Source organism: Montipora capricornis, chromosome 3 (genome assembly GCF_036669925.1).
Source record: "Montipora capricornis isolate CH-2021 chromosome 3, ASM3666992v2, whole genome shotgun sequence".
NCBI lineage: Eukaryota > Metazoa > Cnidaria > Anthozoa > Scleractinia > Acroporidae > Montipora > Montipora capricornis.
The window spans coordinates 35,680,978-35,690,977 of NC_090885.1; the positions used below are offsets into that span (position 1 = coordinate 35,680,978).

The window sequence follows — 10,000 nt, forward strand, 5'->3', positions numbered from 1 at the left end:
CTTTATTATTCATCGGCGTCACAATTTTTTGCTGATTTTTGGGCTCATTTTGTTGAAACTCAAGCACGCTTCCAACCGACCTGTTTATCTTCGTGAACCTTCCCTGCTTACAAGGCATACTAAAAATATCCTCCCGTATCACATTTCAACCTTAAGGTCGAATATAGTTAATCTAGGGACTGGTTATGAAACCCTGAGAATTTCAAAAGGAGGAACAATACAGTAGCAATTAGATGTTGAACCGACCGTGACCCTGCGCAATATTTTGTTTTTGGTTCGCAAGTTAATTTCGAATAAATTAGTCGAAGCTGTTGATTGGTTATCCTGCCGAAAAAAGAGTGTTTTTGTAGGGTTTTGTGCACTGTCAAGGCCAAAAAAGGAAACAAAAACATGACACAAAGAAACTTGTCGAGTTTCATAACAAGCCTACATCTATTAACTATGGCTCGAAAATTCAACACACATGATATTATAATTCACAAAGGCACAAAATATCACAGAATCCTTTTCCAGCGAAACATTTTATTGAAACAAACAACATAAGATGCACTAAAACGCCATTCGCGTTGCAATGACTTTCGACTCTATTGCTGGTTAACGAGAATAACAAACTCACGAGGCAGAATGTATATTTATATTTAATTAAGTTAGCACAACAGAAAGACGCTAACCTCATTTTGACACGAAAATGCTTTACTATTGCCATAAAAACTGTCCAGTTAAGCTCGCATATTATAAAACATGATGAATTCATGAAGGCCACCTTTTCCAGCGAACAATTTTTTGAAACAAACAACATATTTGCTATTAGAGGCAAAAACCCCTTCCTATTTCATTACGTGCGTGAAGAGAAAAAACTCAGTCGTGTCAAATATGCGCAATATTACAACAAACTAAAATTTCAGGATCAAACCGTTTCCATGAAGAACCTTTTCCTTGAATCGCGAGTAAACATGCCGCGGTAACTTGATAACTGCGCCCCCTGAATTCGATGTGCGATTTACTCGGTGCAGCCAAAAGTACAATTATAACAAAACAACTAAAATCTTCCAAAATGTTTTTCGCTGATGGTAACTTTTTATATTCGTGGTTCAAAATTAATGTTGTTTCATGTCGTAAATTTGTTACCGATGGCAAAATATTTTATTCTCGATCGACCGTCCTGAAACTTCCTTCTGTTCTTCTTAAAAACTGTGTATCCATATTTATTTACTTTTACATCAATATTTGTTTTGCATAAAGCAAGCTTACAAAATCTGTATCTTGCTTGGTTCGCATTTGATAGCATTAAAATAGAATTTTCGGTCCTATGCTTCAGTTACTGAGTGGTATATTTCTTAGGTCGCCCATCCAGATTCTAACCCGACCGGATACGGAATAAAAAAACTTAATTTTTAAGCTTGTTTACAAAGCTGTCAGTGCACGCTTACACTTGTGGTGGAAAGAAGTTGCATGATCAACATGTCAGCCCACAAGCCAATGTTTCTCGATTCCCTTTTATTTTCTTCAATCTCTCTGGGTTCAGTACTTTGCTAGTAACCACATGTCTTCTCAAGGAGCTTTTTATCTAAGACTTCTACCATGGCGCTACTATGATAGACAATACCAAAACAATATCGTGTACTGTTAGACCTGCATATTACGCAAAGACAACTGTCATCATGTCATCCCAGAAGACAATGTTTTTCACTTCCCATTTATTTTCTTCAATCTTTCTGGGTTCAGTACTTTGCTAGTAACCACATGTCTTCTCAGGCTATTTACCCAAGACTTCTACCATGGCACTACAATGATTAGTCTCCCTCGCAGCCGTTTTTTGGATGTCACGCAACGTTCCCCCAAAAGTAACGGCTGCTGACATCCGAACCATATTCCTTTCTCCAAATTCACCAATCACAGCTTGGGTTCCATTTTCAGAAACCTTTTCGCGCCAGACTCGCCGTTTGAGACTCGTTCAATCAAATATGGCTTTTTATCGGGGTCCTCACGTGGAAAATATCACAAGCAACATAAATCAAAATGGCGGCGCTTCAAGCAGCTTTTCGCAAAGCGTCGTCAAAGTTCAAAATTTCCAAGCTTAATATTTACCAGAAGCTCGCAATCAGAAAAATCTTCGTCGAGAAGGAAGATGTTTTTGTTAACTTGCCTACAGGATCTGGGAAATCGTTAATATACGAGGCTCTGCCGCTCGTGTTTGACCATGTTTCCGACGAAAGCGGGCACATTGTTGTTGTTGTGTCTCCGTTGCTTAGTCTGATGGAAGATCAAGTGAAGTATTTGGCATACAGTCATCTGAGCCTTCTCCTTTAGAGGAGAATGGTTATGATTTTGACGAGGAGCTTCTTGATGAGTGGAATGAGTTTCTCCAAGATGACTTATTTGAGATGATTCTAGATAATTTGTCTCTTTCCCAAATAGACGATTCTTTATTAGAGCAAGAACCTGTTTGTAATTCGCAAGAAACAGAACTTCTTTCAGCTGTATTAGCAACTGTTGAGGCCATGAATTTGGATGATCTATTATAAATAAATTGTGAATGGACATTTAGTCTCGTGGAATACTTGTAGCCCATGTTGATGTCAAGAATCTGAGACAAAGGTGAATTAATAGGTGCTGCGAAATATTGTTTATTTTGCTTTCAAAAGTGAAATCAGCAAGTCTGTCTCTGTGGAAGCCGTTAAATATCTTGTAACTGCGTCCTTCAACTTAACTGAATATTCGAAATTCAAATGCTCTTTTGATGAGCTCATTTAAGTCCCTTTGCAGATTTCCATGGGAATGTTTGCCCGATGGCAACTGTCGTTGATGCCATCATCAAGGTTGCCCAGTATTGATGCTGTTGGACTTCGTGCAAAATATATTCTTTGAACAGCATTCTCAGTGACATTAGGCCCAAGATTTCTAATGCCTTGCTTTATGGCATTGTTGTCATGTTCTGTGTCTTCATCAATTGGGATATTAGCACCTTTTCTGCCACTATTGTTAACAGAACGGTTCCAAACAAACCGCTCACTGTCTCTTTGTGATAACAGTGCAAGCAAGAAGAAACACTGATATAAACATTCTAGTGCGTACTTTGTGCTATGTGATCCGTCAGCCTTACAATAAAGCATGATGTACTTGTATTGCCGCATAATTCGTTCTCCATCCCCTTCTTTAATAGCATCGAGAAAATTGAAAAATGAAAAGCAATCTGCCAGTAGTGCACAGTTATAGTTGTATACATCATCACCTGCTGTTGTCTCTTTTTGAGGGGCTGTGCATTCAGGTGTAGACTAACTCAGTATCATGGAATCATCAAACTGAACAGGTGGATCATGGGACAGTTCATGGTTCCTTCTTGCTCTGCCATTGTACTTAAAGGACTTGTTGCATCCTGGAAATCTGCAGGGAAATCTCCCCTCAGCAGTAAGTTCTTGCTACTGCAAAATATCTTTTTCTTCTTCAGTCAAAACTCCATCCACTAGTTTTTGCACTTCTTCACCCGACTGGAAAATGAAAGAATCAACCACCTTTTCAAAGATGCCATGGAGGTACTCAAGTCTCTGGGCTTTTCTTGTTTTCTCTATGTCTTTTGGCAGTGGGTAGTGTTCTGGGGCACTTGATTTGTCTTCAAAACCTAACACTGTCATTGCAGCTGTGATCACTCGTGACTGGAAAATGACATGGAGAAAGTCCCTGTTTGCCCTGTAAGAAGAATGAGGATCACCTGTTACGTTCCTCCTGTTGATAAGGGTGCGGTCTGAAAAAGGGTGCAGAGATCTGAATCTGACTTGCCACTGAAGAATCTGGAGTATATTACCTGTTGAAAAAAGTAGCTTATGATTAGTATTTGTTGGTTCAATAGGTATCAGGTGAACATAGGGGAAAATTCCAATAACAATTTCCTTTCATTACTGTTACCACTGCTATTATGAATCTTATCCTCTTTTAATGCCTGAGTAAAAACAATCTGGGCGGGTAGAAACCGGAAGTCAGATAAACTTGCTTAAAAAAAAAAACATTCATTTGACAAAGTCAGTCTAAACTAATAATAAAATATTTATTGTCCTTACTACATGTAGCTATTACTGTAATAGTTGTGGCACTTACACTTAAAACTTTCACAGCTGCAAGCCAATCACCCAACTGAAGGTTAATGCCTTCTAAACGATCCTCTGGGCTAAAACCATTTGCTACAGAGGAAATGACATTAACCGCCCTTTCGACTGTTAGTTGGTCACCGGAGAATAGCTGACCATCAACACCACCATCTCCAGTTTTTGAAAGGTAGGAAAATAATTGCTGCAGGATAGAAACCATGTCTTCATTGATGTTTTCATTTTTGAAAATGATGCCAAGTGGAACCTGAAAAGTAAACATTATAACTTTAAATGAAAATTAAGATATCATGTTGTTATTAATTGACTTGAAAACCTTACTAAGGCAGTTTAAAAACCACAGCACAAACAGAATGGTGTGGTTACTAAAACAATTACATTTTGCAGAGAACCTCTGGTCATATATCAAAGTAAAAATTCTTAAGATTATTGGTCATCAAACTCTTCCACTGTATGTAAAATCTCAAACCTGTTATCTAACATTAATTACCTTCTGTAATATACAGTCAAACCTGTGTACAATGGCCCCGTATATATTGGTTACCCTGTGTATTATGGTCACCAGACAACTTCCCAAAAATTAATTTGGCCTTGTATCTGTATATAATGGTACCCTGGCAGTTAATGTTTATGTTATAGGTCAGTGGTTATATTGTTCAGGTGTACTAGTTAATACTTTTACACATTAAAAGAGGGGATACACCTTCTTAGACTTCTGACCCATCTCACTAGTGTATTTGTGGGGGATATGAAGGATACATGCATCCTTCAGAGGAGCCAAAACATCAAAGTAGTTAACCAGAATCCATGCGGTGAGTATAATATAGTTGGACCGTTGTCGCTGTTGGTCGTCAAGAGTTGGAAGAAATTTGAGGTTTGAAACTTCCTCCAGGTTTGCTTTCGGTCCTTTTGATTTGAGATTAGCCCCAGACACACGGTTCTCAATCTTCTGATGATTTACCCAGTGGTAACTCCGGTTTTGTGATTCCATTGACATATTTTTCCTTTGCAACTGAATATCCAAATTGTCAAACGAAATCACAAAACCAGGATGACTGGACTTCTCTAGCTCAAATGCTTGTTTCCTCAGTGCAGACAATTCTCCACTGCAGTTACATGTTGATACAGAAGAAAGATGAGAAGAATGTACATTATTTAAACTCTTGATCTTCTCTTTAAGGAGGTGCAGATCTTCATTTTCCTTTGTAATCCTCTCTCTCGTCTGCTTTAAATAGCTGTCATGGTTTTCACCCAAAGTATCCAGAGTTCTCAAAGTTTGGCGGTTTGAGTTTGCAAACTTCAGCTTGTTGAATCTGCATAGGATAGCCTATTGAGTAAAAAGGAATATCATAGGGCCATAAGTTTTATGTGTGCATTTTAATCTGCAGTAGAAAAGAAAAAGAAACAATTTAGTTGTGTTTTGCTTTGTGAATAACAAAAAAAAAAAAAATTAATAATAATAATAATAATAATAATAATAGTAATAATAATAATAATAATAATAATAATAATAATAATACTATTATAATAATATTAATAATAGTAATAGTAATAAAGTAAGCCTTAATTTTAGTGCCTCCCAAAATCAACTAGTAATTCGTGAGAATTTCCGCGACAACATATTAGACACGAATCATAAAATAATGAATGGAAGGTAAGTGGTAAACAGAGGCGTTCTTATAGTGGAGTGCGGGAATGAAGAGAACGGGAGGAGGAAAAGAAGCGAAATGTTATCCATGGTAAAGAACAGGAAATTAGCAGGTCACTAGGCCACATTTGCGTTTAGTCTAGGATATATTAACAATTTTACTGAAACAAATTATAACCATACCTCCGCTGCTTTACTTTTGAGAAGAACACCGACAATCGCGGCAGTGGCGCTCATTTCAGTTTCTCGGTTTTAACAGAACAGATCCTGCAACGGCGAGGCTTCCAAACCACGTGGAATTTTTCGTGTTCTTGTTGACAGCAGACGTGAGAAGAAAGGAGTAAAAAACTGGAGCTCTCTCGCGCCACTCCTTGCAAACATCCTCTATGTCAAACTTCTCCAGATCCTTTTTTCCCGTTTTTCTGAGAATCGAGGGATTTGCTTTGGAACACAGACCAGGTACTTCCTTCGAGACCCCTTTCATTACGTTTCCTAAAATGTGATTTCTCACCGGCAAGCAATTCATCAATGCTGTTGCAATTCTTGAGGATACTCCATGAGCGAGTGCTTTACCAACGTTCTGATAACTTCCGTGAAGCGTCTTATTCAGCTTTTTACTGGGGTACTGCACGGATAGTCTCACTTGCTGAGTTTCCACGGGGCTATTTTCATTCAGGTTTGCCGACGAGCACGAAGGGGTTGAGGTCAAAGGTGAATTCGTGTGTTGTGTCAACGTGTGGAAACACTCGATAATTCGGATCGACTCCCTGTATCGGTGATAGGAAGCCACGATCATAACTAAGCGGGTTCGCTCCAGCTAGCAGTGGCTGACTGGCAAATGAAGAAGCACAAGTGGTAGAAGAGACGTTGGCCGAGCTAAATTGGAGTGTTCTCGACGCCTTCGCTCGGTTTGTTGACGGCAAGCACGCGCTTATTTCCTCCTGATCTCCATTTGTAGGTCGAAGCAAGCGTTTAGCCCTTGGTCTAGCTTGAAAGGCGTCTTGTATTTCCTTTTTAACTTCTTCTAATTTCTCAGTTGCTCGCTGAAACTTTAACAACCGCTTGTAGCACGATGTCTTGCAAACAAACAATTTAGTGTTCGTGTCGTTGTTGGCGTAGCAGTTGACGTCTATGTTAATCGTAGATTTTATAATTTCAGCGAAATTGTGAGATGTTTTTCCAAAAATGTATACTCTTTCTTTAGCAGGGCACTGCGATGAACATGTGAAGCATTTTGGACTCTCATCGACAATTTTCTTCGGTGTCTCCACCGACATGATCAGTGGCACTAGTTAGATTATCTACCACATCCAAATTTTCGCGCGAAACGTGATGGGTCTGTTCAATGGACCGCAAACAAACCGCAAGGACAATGAGAAAGGTATGTGGTTCGGATGTCAGCAGCCGTTACTTTTGGGGGAACGTTGCGTGACATCCTAAAAACGGCTGCGAGAGAAACTATACAATGATAGACAATACCAAAACAATATCGTGCACTGTTAGAGCTACATATTACGCAAGGACAACTGGAATCTCCTGGAAGACAACACACAGCTCAGTTGACATTATGGAATAAATCGCTGTGTTACTTCACTACCACACGTAAGCAATGCATGTCAACTTTTTTTAAAGAGGACAGGAATTTCTTCTTTCTGACAAATGATTAATTAATAGGCCGGTAGCCAGGTTTTTAACCTCAGAAAAGGAGCTGTTTCGTCGCACGGACGTGTGAGGACCTGTGAGCCAAAGGGCCTCTGCTGGTATGACTTCTGGGTGACCCCTTAAATGGTCTTAAAGACCCTTTGTCACTTACCGTGATGCACGGCACATTGTTTATTATGAAATGTGAGCATTGACCGCAACGAACCCAGATGCATGACCGTGACGGCATTTGTCTACAGCCGCGATCGCGCGAGGTGAGAAACATGGCTTCTGACCTTGAGAAAGAAATGCCGAGTGAATCAGAAAGTTCCCTGGACATCCGCGAATTAGTACCTAGAGACGGCCCTGTAACTTACAACCGCTACGGTTCCTTAGTTGCCGAGGACGAGTCACCTGAAAATCAGGAAAATGTTGACGAAGCCGACGCACGTGTTAAAACTGAAGTGGTGAGAAAATATCCGAATATTCTACTTTTTTACCGGTTGGCTGTGTAAGACATTACAATTTATCTTGTGTTTACCAAAATATAATGAATGTCTACATATCCACAGTGTTGCAAGTGTAAAACAAAATGTAGCAGAAAGAAGACAGCGCGAAGTGCAGGCTGTCCGTGCAGAAATGCAGACAAGAAATGCTCTTCACGTTGCGGATGTGGACAAAAACTCGAGTGTAAGAATGGGAAATATGAGGCCATCGAACGGGAGAATGCACAGAGATTACCCGGTAGTGCATTCGATCGTCACAAAGCAGAAATTCAGCAGTCGGAGGAGGAAATCGAGGTAAATCGTCGAGTCCATTGAAACAACTGCAGAAATGTTTCATTTCATATCAATACTAACTCATTCCCATTTTGCCTTGTAGACGTTTGTGGGCAGCCTGTCATCTGCGGCAATGGAAAAACTCCTTATTGAATTGCTTTCTAATGGAAGAGGCAGTTTAGACTACGCCAGGAATATTGCTTAAAATTTTGATGACCCCGAACCGGATGATCCATCAGCTGAGGAGGAAGATCTGCCAGAGTGGTGCGTTTGCGGCAACTGTGTTCCAATGGAAAACCCCGAAGAACAAAAATGCTGCACTCTCCGCAAATGCATTACATCCTATGAACTATTTCAAAACTTATGCCTGGACAGAAATGTTTTCGAGGTTGCTATCAAGGCTAGATGCGACATGAGGGCGGATGATCTAGACTTTAGCACGAACAGCTATCGAAAAGCGGCATATCGCCAATACATTTTATGGCGGTATGGGAGGTTAGGGAAGGGCAACAGGCGTGTCTGCCCGTCCTGTGTAGTTCGCATGTTTAGAGTGGCATATCTATCAGCGAATGGAAACTACATGGGTTTCCGAGCCAGTTAGAAGTGCCATCAAGGTGAAACCTGTCATTTTCTCTTCGGCTTTAGACAGCAAATTTCCTCCTTGCTGGAACAGGGCATTCGCCTTTGTAAGTTGACTGAATATCTTACCTCTCTACTTTTAAAAATTGCATTGGTTTCGTTTCAAATTGAAATCAGTGGAAGCATTCAACAGGTTGGAAGTTGTAAGTCAAACCTCCTTAGAAATAGTGCAAGTTTGTGGCCCAGAAATGCAGCTGAATGCATTTGCAGGCAGCTTGCAAATCCACCTGCTGCTTTTCTAGACCTCAAAATGTTCACTACTCTTAGACTTCAGCATAGACCACTTTCATAAATGGCGACCGACTTTACATTCTTTTGTATTTATGTTAATTAGACCTACTGCCCTCGTTTTAAAACAAATATTGTTTTGAAATTTGCTCGTCGTAGCGAGGTTAGTAGGGCTTATTAGCATTAAAACAAAAGAATAATTTATTTGGCCGCCATTATGAAAGAGGTCTATACTGATAACCACCTTTTCATTGGTACCTATGTACCTATTTATAAAGTTTGACGTTATGATATGAAACATCATATAGTTAAATAATATTTTCAGTTCTTGACTGGACCTTGTCATTCCAAAACTCATTGATTCCTTTTAACTTTAAGTCAGATTTTTATATTGTTCAACCAGCAGAACACGCCAGCTTAGCTATCCAAGTATAAAATACTGTTTCGTTTAGGAAAATCATGCCTTTATAGTCATGTAGGACCTTGGTGAGCATGAGTTGGCATACTTGCTACCCCAGCTCCCACCCCCCCCCCCCCCCCCTCTTCCTCTCTCCCAAACATAAACAAACAGAAGCTGAACAAATAGGGCCAGTCATAATTATTGTGCGCCAGTTATTGTGCAAAATCGGCCATGCTGGGTTGCAAGGGACACAGCAGGACATTCAGAACTATGCACTTTGCTCCAGTCAAACTTTGCCTTTGTTTGTTTTGATGTCCCGCTAAGGCCCAGCATGCCTGGCTTTGCCATTCAAAGGGCCTATTCCACAAATAGGTTACTCTAAAACTTATGCTGCAAAAATGATCATATAGAGCGTTTTCACATGATGTCACGGCAGCCACAGTGGTGTTCCAAAACAATAAAATGGCGGCCATGTTTCTGTTCCAAACCAATCCTTTGAGATTTGCACTCTTTTCTGATGTGAACACTTTCTTTTGTTCCAAACATTTGCATAGCTGATGGCCAC

General features: G+C 40.0%; 1 pseudogene; it reads right to left on the minus strand.

The window, feature by feature from the left end:
• Positions 1-2,544: 2,544 nt before the first annotated feature.
• On the minus strand, positions 2,545-6,274 carry LOC138041782 (uncharacterized; annotated as a pseudogene).
• Between the last annotated feature and the right edge of the window lie 3,726 nt (positions 6,275-10,000).